The 17,018-nt window shown below is 48.1% G+C and overlaps 1 protein-coding gene across 13 annotated transcripts in view; it reads left to right on the forward strand.

Annotated features, from left to right (window-relative positions):
- Positions 1-6,315: 6,315 nt before the first annotated feature.
- The window catches only part of FAT3 (FAT atypical cadherin 3), a 762,831-nt gene continuing 752,128 nt past the window's right edge, over positions 6,316-17,018 (forward strand). For 4 of the 13 annotated variants that reach the window (XM_043876764.1, XM_043876738.1, XM_043876747.1 and 1 more), the window contains exon 1: positions 6,338-6,643. The gene's annotated coding sequence lies outside the window, so the exon portion shown is untranslated. Of the gene's footprint in view, positions 6,644-8,604; positions 8,718-17,018 lie in introns of those variants that run through there. The other 9 variants (XM_043876646.1, XM_043876691.1, XM_043876701.1 and 6 more) reach the window with 6 other exon arrangements.

The raw sequence follows: 17,018 nt of genomic DNA on the forward strand, positions 1-17,018 counted from the left end.
GAGAGTGGTTTTGAATAAGAAACCACTGAAATTAAAAAAAACTCTAATATCTTAGTGTTTGATGACATTTATCATGTATACTGCTATCTCAAAACGTAAATCAGATGTAGCACTGAATATCCTGTTTGCTTATTAGCCATGGTTAGTGTTGAACTTTAATTTATGAATAAAGAAAAAGGATTAATGAAAGTTCCCTCTGAGTGGCGGTGATTATTAAACAAACAACTTGAAGTATTCATTTGCAGTTTTTCTATTACATTTTTTGTATAATCATTTAATAAAGAATGACTTCTCCACTGACCCAAAGATCCAAGAAGGCAGATATTGCATCATTTTTTCTTGACCATTAAAAAAAAAGAGGAATCGGGTGGAGAGGGAGGTGGGAGGGGGTATCGGGATGGGGAATACGTGTAACTCTATGGCTGATTCATATCAATGTATGACAAAACCCACTGAAATGTTGTGAAGTAATTAGCCTCCAACTAATTAAAAAAAAAAATACAAAAAAAAAATTGTTAACCACAGAAATTTCCTGGAAAGGATGCTATGACTTTTTGAATGACTCCAATCTGGACAATGCCGTCTAAAAAAGCAGCTTTGTGCTGCTTAAGGAAACAGGCGTATCTTAACACCTTCAGAAGAGTTACATGTATATGTAATACATTGCTGTTATTGTTACTTTGAATAAACTTTTACCTTTTAGATCAAAAAAATAAATAAATAAATAAAATTTTAGCACTTAGCAGACAGCCAACTGTGTAGGACTTTTTGAAATGAAATTTTTGAATTAATGAAAAAGAAAGAGGAGTGGCCTAAAAAATGTAGAATTGCAGATGTGTTAAAAATGAGTGTCTGATATTTCATTTATTATTAGTCTCCACGTAGCCAAAGAGGGGAGATTTGCAGCCAAAGACAGATGTATAAAAAGAAATTTCCCAAAGGATAAGGACAGTAAGACAGTTTGCTTGGTGAAAGCCAAGTGGTTAGGACTGTCCAAGTTTTCTTTGGTTGTTGTTCCAAAATACGGGAGATTGGGATTAGTCAGCTTTAGGATAGTTCAGTGGCGAAAAAAGGACCCCTGCAAGAATCATCAGTGGCTTGTGTTCAAAAGGTGGGGCAGTAGGAGAGATCTGACCCACGTGCAGGTGTTGGATGGAATGGAATTGCTAGCTGTACATAGAGAATTTGAAAAGAAAACTCAGCCTGCTCTTTCCCTCCTCACGGGTGCTCACTTGTGTACAACTCTTTATAACCCTACGGACTGTGGCCTGCCAGGCTCCTCTGTCCATGGAATTTTCCAGGCAACAACACTGGAATGGGTTGCCATTTCCTCCTCCAGGTGATCTTCCTGACCCAGGGATCAAACCTGAGTCTCCTGCATTGGCAGATGGATTCTTTACCTCTGTACTACCTGGGAAGTCCTGTCTGTTCTTTAGTATTATTATAGACATGCAACTCTAAAAACATCAGTGATAAAATATTCTTCTGTAACAAGATCTCTCTTTTTCTAAGTTCTGAAAAAATCCTGTAGTTACATTGTTATAGTTACTGTTGAGTTTTAATTTGGAGTTTGTAAACTCCAAATTAGCACATTTTAATTCCTTGTCTTTTATTAAGCTTTTTTGTCTAAGTGGAAGTTGATTCAGATAAGTTCTTGTTGCACAGTGGGTCCCCCAACACACGTGGCCTTGGATATACATGTTTATTTTAAGAGTAAGTTCTTAAGAGTTTGAAATAATCCAAGTTCATTTGAGGTACGGTTTATGCCTCCAAACCCTGGAGCTAAAGTGAAGTCACTCAGTTGTGTACGACTCTTTGCGACCCCATGGACTGTAGCCCACCAGGCTCCTCCATCCATGGAATTTTCCAGGCAAGAACACTGGTGTGGGTTTCCATTTCCAAACCCTGAGATATTACGTATTCCTTCTAGTGAATCTGCAAAAGCAATGCTAGCTCAGTGACTAAAATCTTGAAGAAACAGAACTTGAATTTCAGGATAATTTTTAATGCACAACCTTTTCCTTAATCTGGGTTCTTTGGAGGGACCTTAGAGGGACTCATAAACTACCGAGACAGAAAGCAAGATGTATATGTGTACACACGTGTATGTTTAAAAAGAGGTTCTGTAAGTTTGATCAAAGATGTCCGTGACTCAAATAGCATAAAGTGTATCCAAAATCTCATTTGTATTCTTTTGATGTTTTATAATACACAGAGTCAAATGAGGAAACGTTTTTCTACGATAATATTTGAATTATAATTAGTCACATATGCATTATATGGGGACTTCCCAGGTGGCTCAGTGGTGAAGAATCTACAATTGGAGAAGGAAATGGCAACCCAACCCAGTATTCTTGCCTGGAGAATCCCAGGGACAGAGGAGCCTGGTGGGCTGCCGTCTATGGGGTGGCACAGAGTTGGACACGACTGAAGTGACTTAGCAGCAGCAGCAGCAGCATTCTTACAATAATTTTATCATTGTACTGCTCCAAGCTCTCTATGAAGGAACTAAAATCTAGGGATATTAGGTAACTTATCCAAGATAATACAGAAGGTGAAGGTGGAAATCGAGGATCCTCTCAGTCTTTCTGCCTCCCTCCAGGGCCCGCGCATTTTACACCTCCCTAAACTGACTCCCTGCCATCATATAACTTGATTTTATCTGTTTCCAAAACATCCTAGTACCACAGTTTCTGGAAAGATCCACTCCTATCCCAAGTTCATAAACACCTATCCTTTGATTAAGTACTTCCAGGGAAGAAATTCCATCACGTTTCTCAATAGTCCAATAGGCAAACTGTTCTGAAATGCTTATGGAAGGTTAGCAATGAGACAGACAAGCTCCTCTGCAGTTTTTTATGAGCACAGAAACAAAGTGAATGAGATTATTAAGAACAGATCTGTGTGGGATTTAATTGATCACAAAGAGGAGCCAGTGTAAGTGTGTGTTTGTGTGTGTGTGTACTTAGCACATTGTGAAAATCATTTGCTCCTTACTGTAAATATTTAGGATTGATGGTGAGTGATTCTCTGGGATCATGATAAACAAAGAGCCTGATAACAGACTTACTTGAAGTACTTTATTGGGGTGTGTGACCTCAGGGAGCATGTGAGGGACAGTGGGAGGGACCCAGCTAAGGATGGAGAGCCAGTACAAGGTCAAGCTGGCCTCTACTTCGGGAGCCTGGCTCTTCAGGAAGACCACCCAGGAAGTTCTATGGAACACATTTCAGGATGCTTTGTTGGAGGATGGTAAAGGGAACATTTATCTATGGGCTCCCATTGGTCAAAGATTTATCACAAGTGTTTAAGCTCTTGCACTTCTTTTTGGGCTTTAGTCTACACCAAAACTTCAACCAACAAGCCTCTGGATGGGAGGAAAGATGTAAGAGAGGTTGAGGGTCAGACACTGTCAGACTGAAGCCAGCTGGAGCCCTTTTAGAACTTGGTTCCAGCAATGGCTAAAAGACACGTGTGGAGCCCTGAGGATAGGAGGTGGCAAATGGGAGATGTGATATAGCAAGTAACATAACATTATTTTCTTATAGGTTGGTATTTTTTTCAATTATATCCTATGTCTCATATTCGTTGGGTCTAACAGGCGATTACAAGCTTTCATTATCTGTTTACCCTTTGAATATTATTGAGTTTTATATATTCATTGAGTGTGTTGGGCCTCGTGTAGGGAACTGGGGATAGAAACATAAATGTTATAAACAGATTCCCCGCTATCATAAAGTGTACCGTTATCAGCACTGAGCCTACCACAGTACTAACACATAGTAGGCACTTTTAAAGAAATAAAACAGCCTTTTAAGAATGCGTATTAAATGTTATGCAGATCTTAAATGACCAGAGGGGTGTCCCACTAGATAAAACACTTTATCATTCTTGTACGAAGTGTGTCACCCCCTGCTGTAATGGCTTATGTCTTCCAAGGGAGTGAAGACTATTTACTTTATTATCTATGTACTGCCTGGGGATAGGGGAGGCTGAAACCTAGACAGATTTCTGTACTTATCTGTAAGGTGCCTCTGAGGCATAAGAGAACATTCTCAGGAGCTGAAATCCAGGAGGGGCAGCAGCTGTAGCAGTAGCCACACCTACATTCACCTGGCAGTCTTCCAGGCAGAAGGTGGAAGACGTTTTGTCTCCTTGCCAGCACTCTTTCCTTGAGCATCCTCGTGGCCAAACAACCGCTAGCTGACCAAAGTGCCTGGTTTCAGGAGCCAACTTGTTTCAGCACTTCCATAGAAGTACCTGGTTGGGAAATGCACTGATTTGTTAAAACCTTTGATGCTGTTAGCTGAATTCTGCTGGTCACAGGAAAAATGTCGTGCCAGGGACATGTATACCCACTGTATGTGTGTATATATATATATATATATGTTTGTTATCCTTGTATACCCACTGTATGTATACATATATACATATATATGTATATATATATATCTTTGTTATCCTTGTCTAGTCGCTAAGTCGTGTCCAACTCTTTGTGACCACATGGACCGTAGCATGTCAGGCTCCTCTATCCATGGAATTTTCCAGGCAAGAATACTGGAGTGGGTTGCTCTTTCCTTCTCCAGGGCACCTTCCCCACTCAGGGATCGAACCTGGGTCTTATGCATTGCAAGTGGATTCTTCACCATCTGAGCCACCAGGGAAGCCCCATATACATACATACACACATATATGTTTGTACATATATACATGTTCATATATATACACACATATGTAATAAACTTCCCAACGCCTTAGAAAGCTAGTGACATAAACATAAAATCAGAACTGAGTTATTCAATTGATAATATTTTGGAGGACTGGAAAGTCTTCCTAGCCCCTTCGGTGGTTTTCCCTCCCTCCAAACCCCTCTCCCGGCCTTCCGCGACAAGGAAGCCCTAGGTAACAACATGCTGACGGCCTCCGGGTTAGCTGATGTACGGGGAGCCGGAGCCTTCGTAGTTCTTCAGTGTTGACATTAAAGTCTCCAGGCGGAGACCAGAGCGTGCTGTACTTTATGGGGCAGTCAAGGCGGCGAGGCTGCTGCAGGCCTTCGCGGGAAGCCCTCCGCCTGCCGACGGCGGTGGGGCCACTGTGCAGTGAGACAAGGCAGACTCAGAAAGGCAGACTCAGCTGATTCTTCCAAGGGCTCGCTCTGGTGCCTGAGCACAAAGTCCCCATTAGCTACCCCTAACTCCTTCCCCAAGGAGAATTTTACGGTTTAAAAACAAGTAACGATTTCTTTTGGAGAACAGATCCGCAGGCCTGCGGCACCTCCCTGTGATGCCAGCGGTAGAGTCGGGGGAAACTGCCTGGCAGAGAGCATCCCAGGGAAGGCGCCAGCTTGAGCGCCTGCCTAAGGGACAGTGCGCTGCCGCCTATGGGGAGTGGGAAAGGGGGCCGGGCGGGGTGCTCAGATGGCCGCTCAGCTTTGAGGGGGGAGAAAGGCCGGGATACACAGAGCGGGGGTGAGTGTAGGCCCCGCAGCAACAGTGCGTGCGTGGCGGGTGGGGTGAGAGCATGGTCTGGGATCCTGGGAAGGGTGAGGGCGCAGAAGTTACTGGAACAGGCGGACTGACAGGCTGGCGTTGCAAATCACCAAGCCCCAAGTCACTCCCTCACTCCACTGAGAGTACCTCTCCTCCATTTTCAACCAAAATGGTTTAAAACGGTTTGCGGGAAGGGAAGAAGATGGGCCACGGAAAGATACCCTTTCTCCACAGGGGACCCCCAGGGTCCAAAAATGTGTGGGCAAGTACCAGGAGCCCTGTCTGGGACGCACATATAGAATCAAAATGCGCAACATCTGATGGTTTCCAGGTACAAAGTCACCTCGGGATCTTAGATAAGTCGTGTAAACCTCGACGTGCCTCGGTTTCCTCCCCAGTCCCGTGAGAGCGGCACGTGTGAGACCCTCGCGCGGGGCCGTGGCTGGCCTGAGAGCGAGAGCTGCGAGGGCGAGCTTTCTGGAGCCAGCATCACCAACACCACCCGCGCCAGGAAGACACGTTCTCGGTATCCTGGAGCCCCAGAGAGCGGCTGGGGAAGCCAAGCTCTAAAATTAGCCCGGCTTCCAGGCCGGGCGCCTGGAGCACCCTCAGGCTCGTCGCGCCGCCCCCGGCCCCCGCCCCCGTCCCCCCGCCCGCGGCGCTCCGAGCCCGCGAGTCATCCCGGCCGCGCGGCTTCTCCCCCCTCGCCCTTTGCGCCGGCGGTTTGGGAGGAGGAGACAGCGGGAGAGAAGCGCGAGGGGGGCGGCGAGGGAGAGGGGCTTGGCCGCGCGTCGGCGTCGGCGGTGATGGGGAGCGCTGAGCAGCCGGGCGGCGAGCACTAGCGGCAGCGGCGGCGGCTCGGAGCAGACGCGGGAGCGGGCGCTCCTCCCGGCAGCTGCGCCGCGAGCTGCGCTGCGGATCGGGGTCTGGCGCCCCCGGCCCCCTACTCCCGGCTTCGCCCCTCCGCCCGCGAGCCCCCGCGGTGGCGGCGGCGTCCCGAGCGCCTCTGCTAGCGGCTCCAGCCCCGGCGGGCGCGCGGCGGGCACTGCGGCGGCCGCGGCCGGGTGGCCGGCTCGGCCCGGGCGGGAGCGCCGGCCGAGGAAGAGCCCGCGGACAGCGCCTGGTGGAGCGGAGCGTCGCCGGCGGAGGCAAGGGTGCGTGGGCATCTTGAACGCCGTGGTCTGGCTGCCGGGTGTCCCGGCTGGAGGGCGCCGCCAGACGCACAGCTGCAGCTGCCGGATGGGAACGGGGGGCTCGGGGGGCTCGGGGAGGCGAGAGCCGACTGGGCGCGCGGGGGAAACTTTTCACCTGGTAAAGTTCCTGCCTCGGCACGGCTCGGCAGCCTTGGCTGCCGCCGAGAGGAGAAGGGGAAGGAGGCTCGGTCTGGCGGCGGCAGCCGGGAGGCTGGCATGGAGAGTTGGCCAAGTTTGGGGCTGAGGATTTGGAAAAGGGGGCGCGGGGCGGCTTGCAGAACGGTGCACCCAGCCCCCGACTCCGGCTGCCTGCCGGCTGCAGGTGGATCGGAGGGCCAGGCGGCGAGCCTGCTCGGTGGCCGCTGCTGGTGGGGCGCTGTAGGGGCGTTGAGAAGCCAAAGGATTCACTTGGGGACCCGAGGCTCAAGTTGGGTCGTTGCCTGGCGAGGCGCCGGCTGTAGCAGAGCCCAGACTCCACTTTGACCAGGGAGGGGAAAGGGTTAGGAGACATTCCGCGGGTCCGCTCCGCGTGTGACTCTGGTGTGCGGGGTCGGGCGGGGTGAGGTGTACCGAGCGGCCGCGACTCTGGGACGGGGGCGACAGTTTTTCTTGTGGAGTAGGGGGGAGGTGGGACTGTCCCTGCTCCCGTGGGGACAGCAAACGGAGTGCCTTGGGAGAGCACGGGTTTTGGCGGGCGTGCGTGAAGGTGGCTTGTCTTTGAAAAGAAAGCCGCGCGGGGCTGGGCGTCCTGGGGGGTGCGCTGCGGACCGCCCGGGATTGCCGAGTGGGTCGAATGCAAGCGTGCGCCAGCTCCACTCTCCAGGCCCCTTCCCAGGCGGTGCCGGGTGGACCCCTGCGCCGGGACCAGTGTGGCTGCGGGGTCCGGGCGGGGGTCTGCGGCGCGCGGGCGAGGCGGTGGCAGAGGTGGCCGGGAGGGTTCTCGCCCGGCGCGCTCGAGCTCCGCCAGTGGGGGTCGCTGAGCTAAAGTGCATCGGGCCCCCAGGCCGGCGCGGGGCGCAGGGCCCGGGGATTTTTAGCCTCGCTGTGGTCTGCACTCCTCTCTCCCCTCTCCCGCCGACTCGTGTCGCGTGTGCTTTCCGAGACGGTTGAACGGGGACCGCGATGAGGCTTCGCGGAAAGCAACTTTCATTGTTCGCTTTTCCCAGCCCGGCTCTTGTGGGCTGGGGAGCGCTGGGGGAAGGACGCGGGGGTGGCGGGAGTGTGGCTGCGGGCTCAGCGAGCCTCGGGGTAGCCTGCGACGAGAGGAAAGGAGGCCGTGTGTGTGTGTGTGTGTGTGTGTGTGTGTGTGTGTGTGTGCGCGCGCGCGCGTGTGCGTGTGCTGGCGGCATCCTGCGGCTGTAGCTCCACGTAATAATGGGGGCAGAGCTGGCAGTGGAAGGGGATCCCTGGAAGGCTGAGGACGGAGGGAGCGAGCCTGCAGGGACCTGGCGTGGGGCTCGGCGAGGCTCCCTGGAGCGAGAGGCGCCGGCGGCCTGGAGAGCGGGCGCTCGGTAGCCCGGGCTAGCCCAGTCTGCCGGCCCAGCCCGTCCCGCGCCCCGCGCGCCGCCCCCGCGCGCCGGTCCCTGCTCGGCCTCCGGGCGGGGTAACCTGCAGCCGCCGCGGCGGGAGGCCGGCGGGGAGCGCGGGGCGCGCCGCCGGGTGAAGAAGCTTTTCTCCTCCTCTCCCCCGTCTCCCGCCCCTCGCCGTCCCCAGACCCCGGCGCGTTTGTTTTCCAAGTTGGATCCCACTTCCATTTACAAGTGTCAGACAAACCCGCGCGAGCCTCCCCCGTTCACCCCGGGCCCGCCAGACGGGCGGTGGGCGAGGGGCGAGCGGTCTGCGCGGCGCCCGGGGCGGTGCGACTCTCGCGGGGCGCCCGACTCGCCCGGGCTCACCTCCGTGGGTCCTGGGTGTTTAAGAGACACGTAAACAAACCACGACCCTCAAAGCACTCCGGCCACTTGTATCCCGCCGCTTCCCTCCTCCTCGCCTCGGACATATTCCTTTTCTGGCCCCAACGCCTGTCTTTTCAAAGGCAAGTCGGGGGTGGAGGGGGGGGGGAGGCAGGGGGCGGCAGGCAGGCCGACCGGTTCATCACGGCGGGTATGCGCCCCCGGCTTTGTTGCTGGGATTAGATTCTCTGACTGTGCCCGGGCTGAGTTAAAATACAAGCAGAGAGGCAGAGAACCGGCCTGAAAGACTGCGGACGACTTTGCCCCGGATCCGGGAGGCAGGGCTAGGTGGTGGACCGGGCAAACCCGCCATCTAGGAACCGAGGACTGAGGTACCCCCTTCTCGGTGTCGATCAAAGTCAGCCCTGATTTCGCTTCCCCTGGCAGGCGCGGAACTTCTCTTAACGTTTATGGAAGGCTTGAATGGCGTTCTGGTTTGTGACGTGGAGATTTGAATCTGAGAAGGAAAGAAAGGGAGGGGATGGAAGAGAGGGAAGGAAGGAGAGATGGAGAGACTGAGATTCTGCAGAATCGTGGAAACAGCACCAAGCCAACTGCTCCTTTTTTTTTTTTTTTTTTTTTTGAGTTCTTATTCCTAAATTGGAGCAGCTGAGCAGTGAGAGAATAAAGGACAGCCAAGAAAACCAGGGCGCCAAGAGACAAAGGCAAAAAATGCATAGTAACTTTAGCGCTTTTATGTGCATTTTTCCCCCTTGGATTGGAGTGGGCGGAGGGCATTTTGCGTTTTACCAGGAGAAAAGTTGCCTCTCAGAATTAGGCGAATGCTGATCTTTAATCATGAATCCCCGTTGCCTTTTCGGAACTCGGACAGTGAATGGTGCTGGGGCCAGTTTCTGTACACAGTGAACCGCGATGGGAAAGTTCCCAGCACTGCCCAGTTGTAATGTCTTCACATCGGAGGCACACGGAGAACTTCACATCAAAGGCAGCTGGTTCGGAGATCAGAAACCGCTCAGCTGCTGGGCTGGCTTCGTGTCTTGGAGTGCTGGGATTTTCACAGCCAGTGTTTGTGGACCAGTGACTGGCTGGGAGTGCCCCCCCCCCCCCGCCCCGCCCCGCCCTTTTTCAAATTTATTTATTCTGCCTCCTGGCAGAGTCATTCTGAGGGTATATATATATATATTTTTGATAGTCAGGACCCAGTCTGTCTGTTAACTAGCAATTACAGTTGTGCTGAGCTACTCAAAAATGAAATGAGGAGCAATAAGCAGGCTCACTGCCCACTGACCTGTGGGCTGTATGGTTATTTTGCCTGCTCACAGCTTTTTGTAAACAACAGCTCTTCAGGCTGTTCGCAGAAGAATATTTTTGATGTGTCAGGTTATGTTATCAGCCTTGCTTTCTTCATATGCTGCAGAATGACCCGCTCTAATCTGGCTGATGAATTATGTTAAAGAGAAAGCAGTAGGCGGTTCCCAGTGAGGAGAAGATAACTTAGGCATCAGCAGCTGGTCTGAGGCTGCTCCCCATGGCTCTTGTGTTGTGCTATCTTAATGGCCCAGGAGGCCAGGAGGACCAGGGTTTTCCTGTTTGCGGAGGTGGGTGTGGCGTCCCTTCTGTCCAGCTGACTGTAGGTTGGCTTTTCCTGCGGAGCACAGAAGGAAAGGGCCACACTGGAGGGTCTGGTGTCTTGCATTGGGGTCACTCCCAGGTCCTTTCCTTCTGCAAGAGCGGGGATCTTCTGATGGGATCAGGTGGGACCGTACATTTGGGATTGATTTCCTTTGATTGCTGGGGAAGGGCTATTGATGAACCCTTGTCTTTGCTGATTGTGACAGACACCAGGCAGGAATGATAATTAAGCAGAAAGAGGCCTGACAGACCTAGTGGAGGCCATGTCTGCCCCTCAGCTCCTTCCTGAGGAAGAGAGTCCCCGATTTCCCCAGATGCACAGGGTCTTAAAGAATTAAAGACAGCCAACCCCAGTGTGGATTGTTGTGTTTTTTGATAAAGTTTTCTGAAATATTTTTCAATCTCTAATTGTTGAGTATATCTTTATAAGCATCTTTCTACTCCATTGTGAGGATTGGATCTCTTTTATAGTCCGTCCTTTGAGGATGACCACAGTCCCTACTGCCTGCTGCTGCTGCTGAGTCTCTTCAGTCGTATCTGACTCTGTGCAACCTCATAGACGGCAGCCCACCAGGCTCCCCTGTCCCTGGGATTCTCCAGGCAAGAACACTGGAGTGGGTTGCCATTTCCTTCTCCATCCCTACTGCCTAATAGCCTCTAAAGAAGCCTTTGTGGCTTGGGTGACTTCCTCTATGATGACCCCAACGGTACATATCTTTCTGTGTTTCACTCAATTTGATTCTGCATCCTTCTCAAATTTAGTGGTTTTTCTGTCAGTTGAAGAGTATCTACTTCTTTAATGAGCTTTTTTCTGCCCTTGTTTACACTGACCCTTTCCCCCAGATTTCTTTCCAAGAATAATTTTAGGAAAGCTTACCTTTCCTTAAAGAAACAAAAACAAAAAGATTCCATTTAATGCCACAGATTGAATTTATTGAGAACATATTTGATGCTTGTCTAGTGGCTTGGAGCCAGCTCCTGGTCTACCAGAATAGGCTATCAGTTACATGTAACAGTGACGAATGGCCATTCTAGTAGTTCTGGATTGGAGTGGCACTTCCCGGTTAGTCTTAATATTAGTCAATTCTAGGATTGAGATATTTTTGTATTAAAGTAGAAAGGATGAAAATTTGAGAATGGATTTCCTGCCATGATGATGGTTGGGGAAAATAGAGAACAGATTTCAAAACTTAATGATCACACTCTTCATATAACTAGTGTGTTGCTTCCTTTGCTGGATAGATATGTGTGAATGTGGCGGCCTGGGAGGAGGTCTGGGGAGAGTTGTGAATTGTCCTTCTTTAGAAAATGCTTTATGAAAGAATATTGCCTTGCCTAAACAGAAAAGTCAAGGCCTCCCACGGGACCCTGAAAGGGATCCGTGAGCAGATTAGAGTATTTCATCTTTCTGATCTTTCAGGTTCCATGATTGTGGATTACAACCTCTATTTAATAAAGTGAAGTGAAAGTCACCCAGTCTTGTCTGACTCCTTGCGACCACATGGACTGTAGTCTGCTAGGCTCCTCTGTCCATGGGATTTCCCAGGCAAGAATACTGGAGTGGGTTGCCATTCTCTTCTCCAGGGGATCTTCCCGACCCAGGGATCAAACCTGAGTATCCTGTATTGCAAGTGGATTCTTAACTGTCTGAGCCACCAGGGAAGCCAGTATTTAATAAAGAAAATTCATTCAATTAATTCTTGCCCTTCTATGTCTTAATTTTATCCCTTAATTTTTATTCTGTTAAGTCACATTGAATTTAAAGTTGTTTCAGTTTTTTTTTCTTTAAAAAAAAACTTTACATTTTTTACATTTGATCAATTTTTATTTTCTTTCACATGCTACTTTTTCTCTGAGCTCTAGCTCTGTATGTCTCTACCTGTCTTCAGAACCTCTTACTTAACTGCAAAGTCATCTTCTGAAACTTAACATGTTCCAATCTGAAGTGATCATGAGGCTCCTCATATCCATTGAGTTCTCAAATCTTAGAAATTAGTGGCAGTACATCATTTATGTTGAAAAGGGGTAGAAGCTAAGGTCAACAACCTTCCCTGGTGGCTCAGAGGTAAAGAATCTGCCTGTTGATGCATGAGACATGGGTTTGATCCCTGTGTTGGAAAGATTCCCGCCCGAGAAGGGAGTGGCAACCCACTCCATTATTTTTGCCTGGGAAATCCCATGGACAGAGGAGCCTGGTGGGCTGCAGTCCATGGATTTGCAAATAGTGGATATTACTTAGGGACTGAGCACACATGAATTAAGGTTGAGAAAGTAGAAGCTGAAGTTACAGAGAACTTAGAATGCCAGGCTGAATATAAACAATGGAGTAACTGGGAGGGTTGGGTTGAGACAGCATGAAACTGTTTTATTCTGATTAATTCTGGAGTAGAGAACTCACTGTGGAAATGTGGGAAGAAAAACAGTGCAGAGAAACCAGTTAGGAGTTTCTAGTAGTAGTCTGAAAGTCAGTGATGGTGAAGGAAATAGGAAAAAGAGTTGCAAAGCTTTACTTTTTTAAACCTATTTTATTTTGTTTCTTTTATCTCTTCAAGGAATTTATTTCACTGAATTTCTTTTCAGTAATATTTACTGACCCTATGTCCCTTTGCAAGGCATCACACAGGATTCAGATATACCCTTTGTCAAAGTAAAAGATATCCTTTGCTTCTTTGTGCTTACTGTATTGTTGGCAAAATGGGAGATACCCATGTGTGCAAACCAGAAATCAACACCAGGATGTATTAGTTGACAAAATAGTGTTGCTGGACAGGGTCCTGGAGGAAGAGAGATTAATATGAGCTGGAGCAAAGTTTTAGAAGGAGTATTGTTGCTGTTTAGTTGCTCTGTACTGTCCGACTCCTTGCGACCCCATGGATGCCAGGCTTCCCTGTCCTTCACCATCTCCCAGAACTTGCTCAAACTCATGTCCATTGAGTGGGCGATGCCATCGAACCATCTCGTCCTCGGTTGAGGAGAAGGTCTCCTCTTGCCTTCAGTCTTTCCCAGCATCAGGGTCTTTCCTGATGAGTCAGCTCTTAGCATCAGGTGGCCAAAGTATTGGAGCTTCAGCTTCGGCATCAGTCCTTCCAATGAATATTCAGGGTTGATTTCCTTTAGGATTAACTGATTTGAGGTCTATAAAGTGAATATAATCCAATTTAATAATTCTTAGTAAAAGTCTAATGTAGTCAAGACAGTACAGAATTAATCAAGTCTTTCATTTGTTTAGGACAGTGCTCCTTGTGGGAAGAACATACTCATGGAACAGGCCAAATAGACTGTTGGGATGTTTTTCAGTATTTTTGGTAAGACACCTGAATTATTGAGGTCCTTTGCTCCGTTATCCTTTCGTGGTGTCTGCACCCCCGGCTTCAGAGAAGAGCGGCAGGTGTTTGAAGCGCGTCTGGGAGCCCGCACACCAGTGCCCACTCGGGCCGCTGCTCCCGCCCCTATCTGTCCACACTTTCTGGCTTCCTTGTGCTTCTATCACCAATTCTGGGGTTTTTAAGTTTTTTCCCTGTTGTTGGTGTTTAAAAAGTATGGGTGCAAATAAAGGACAAAAGGACTGCCCTTTAGGGGGTCCTTTAAAGAATCATTCATTTTTGCTGTTTTGCATCAGATTTCCTGGGTCCTTTATCACAGCCTGTTGAGGTTCAGCAGTTAGCTGGGAGGCTTCTCACCCCACCCAGAGCTCCCCAGAGGGGTCCTGAAGTGAGGTCCTCAACCCCGACTGCACTTTTGGAATCCCCCCAAGGCTTTTAAAACAAATGACTCACAAGTTGCATCCCGACCATTTTTTTTAATAACTGTTCATTGTATTTTATTGTTTATTTTTAACTGGAGGATAATTGCTTTATAATGTGTTGGTTTCTGCCACACAGCCACGTGAATCAGCCATGTGCCCCCTCTCTCTTGACCCTCCCTCCCACCCCTGCCCCATCCCACCCCTCTGTTGAAATGTGTGTGTTGCCGCAGTGAGACAGCCAGCCAGTGGGACTTGGCTGTGTGTGGCAGGGAGCGCAACCTGGAGCTCAGGCTTGGCTACCCAGGGGCGTCCAAGCCATTTAAAGCCTCCCAGGGGCTTTTGCTGGTAGCCAAGATCGAGGACCACTGCTGTAAAGGCTGTGCCTACTATTTGGAGTTAGGGTTCACTCTTTTAGGAAGCTCCCAGGCCCCGGGGAGTTTGACTGGAAATCAGAAACACACGCTCTGCCTTCTGCTGTGAATGCAACCCCGGGGACTCTGCACAAAGTTGAAGTTAAGCTGGACTCACGCTGGAGGAGGTGGCCGGGAAGGTTCCTGGCCTCTTCCTACAGTGTTCTTTTGGTTCTCTGCTTTGCCGGCATTTAACACTTTCTGTTGCCTAATGTGGCTTTGTCCTCGGTTTGACTCTAGTTGGCCAAGCTACTTCTCCAGCTACTAGTCATGATATGGTCCAGGAGCTGGTAAATGATATTTGCAAACTTTCAAACATCTTCAGGAACAGAAATCCTACCCTTCTTTATATTGGACTCATTGTATCTGGAGTCTTCATATGATTCTGAATTTGGGAAATGAATGCAATGCACTCCATTGATATATGGTCAGTTTTCTTTTTATTTGTAAGGATTACAAGAAATACACTGCACGCAAAAAAATGAATCATGTCTTCAAGAAGCTTACAGTCTAGTTAGAGCTCAAAATGTGTACACTTAAAAAAAAAATCACAGTACTGTTTAATATTGGAGGTCAAAGGCATGCATGCTTCTGGCAGGTGTGGGGAGGAAACTTAATTCCTACGTATCTTGTAATTAGCATCTTCTTAGTTCCATTTTCTTCTGGCCCTTAGTTACCTCACACTTAACCTCTAGCATAGAGAACTTTGAGGTGTTCGGTCCTTTAGGGATTCAGCATTCAGGTCTGTTGCTGGCTTTTTAACATTAAAAAAAAAAAAAAAAGTCAAATAAATGGTAAGCCTTGTAATGCTAGCTTTCAGAAGATGGGTGAAAAGGCCAGAACTTTTACCTTGGAGGTTCAGCATGAATTGCCGATATTTGTACTTTGCAAAGCAGTTGCAAATACTGTTTCAGTTATTCTTTATGTCTTTTCTTTTTCAAGATGTCAGAGATAAGCCCAGCTGTTGAGTGATGTGCAGATAGGAAAGGTTAACTAGAAGTTTAAATGTAACTTTAGGACTTCGACTAAATTAAATTCCCAACAATCTGATAAAAATTATAGCCTTTACAGTACCAGGAAAGGTTAAAAAGTGAGCACACTGGAGCAGCTATTACATTTCACATTTTGAAATAAACTCAGAATTATTAGTGCTACTAAATATCGTTGAACAGTACTTAACATGGGTAAACATCTGAAAGCATGCCCCATAATACAGATTACATGTAGTGACAAATGCGCTTAATGACAGTATAAATATCACTTTTTTCTATCAGATAAACAGTGAGTGTGTACATTTTCTTCAAAAGTAGGAGGAGGCTGTATCTCGGGAGAAGAGGTAGCTCAGTCTTTTTTGAAACCTAGAGCATCTATTACGAATGACATTTTGTTGATTTTTCCAGAATCTGAGCGTCTGATTAATATTTTAGGGCATCTAAAGTTTGTTTTAAGGACTGTGGCTTGAAATTCTCTGTTTGGCTCTACGTGGTGGCTAAATGGCGGCTGTTAGCACCATGGTGGGTTGAGAAGGGCCTTGTGTGATGAGTGGGCATGGCCCCACTCCAGGCTGGAACATGGAGCTACGGTTTCATCAGGTTGGCCTGGCCGTGGAGAGCCTCTACATAAAGAAATGTATACATGAAAGTGGGCCAGATGCAGACAGCTTTAACACTGCTGGAGTTAGGGGGAAAATGTGAATCTTTCCCACATTTCAAAAAAGAAAGTTTCATACTAATCATTTCAATCAGATGAGCCAAAAGTCAGAAGTGTGTCGTAATCTCCCTGGAGAACTTGGTACCTATCTGATAGGACTGTAAAGGCATTTCAGGATGTCAATTAAATGGAAAGATATGCCTGGAATTGAATATAATTAAGAAATGTTGAAGTCTGGTGTCTACATATTCAGACACTGTATTCGATGGTTCAATTAGTGAACCAGGGCTTGGATTTATTGACAAAAGGTCTCTTTCTCATGGCATGCTTCACTCATTAAAAGCTCATAATGTCTTGGATCTTTTTAGCTGTTGGAACTTGACCATTTGCCATTTTGTGCTTCTTGACTTTATTATTTTTTTTTAAACTTTACAACGGATTCAGATGATGTTGCTTCTCCCAGTGGATGCACATTCCCGAGGAATGAACCCATGATATGTCCTAACATTATGAAGTGTCACCAGAGCGTCACACAGGGCTTCATACTGAAAAACAAGGATTGGAAAGTGAGTTTATTACAGTGGAGTTTGTGCTCTAACAGTTTTAAAGAAATTTGTGAATCTGTTGAGACGAATTTCTTCCCAATCCTGTTAGCTCTATATTATATTTACTTAATATTGAAATTCACATTTCTCTGTGTCCTTCTCAGTTTTATGGTTGATCAGTTGGTGGTATAAATCCTTTCTACTCCAGATTGTGGCTGGAGTTTCCCCAGTTATGTAGGAGAATGGGACATTTTTTCTTTTTTCATATCCTTGTTGTGGGATATATTTCTTTTTCAGCTACATTTGATGATTCTAAATGCTTGAATATATTGCAAATATTAAAGAAATAACTTGGGAATCTTGACACTGAGTGAGGAAGACAACAAAACACAGTCCACCTGACCCTTGAGGAGCTGTTGCTACCTATTTACAGTTCAAGTT

The sequence above is a fragment of the Cervus elaphus genome, chromosome 2 (genome assembly GCF_910594005.1).
Source record: "Cervus elaphus chromosome 2, mCerEla1.1, whole genome shotgun sequence".
Lineage (NCBI taxonomy): Eukaryota > Metazoa > Chordata > Mammalia > Artiodactyla > Cervidae > Cervus > Cervus elaphus.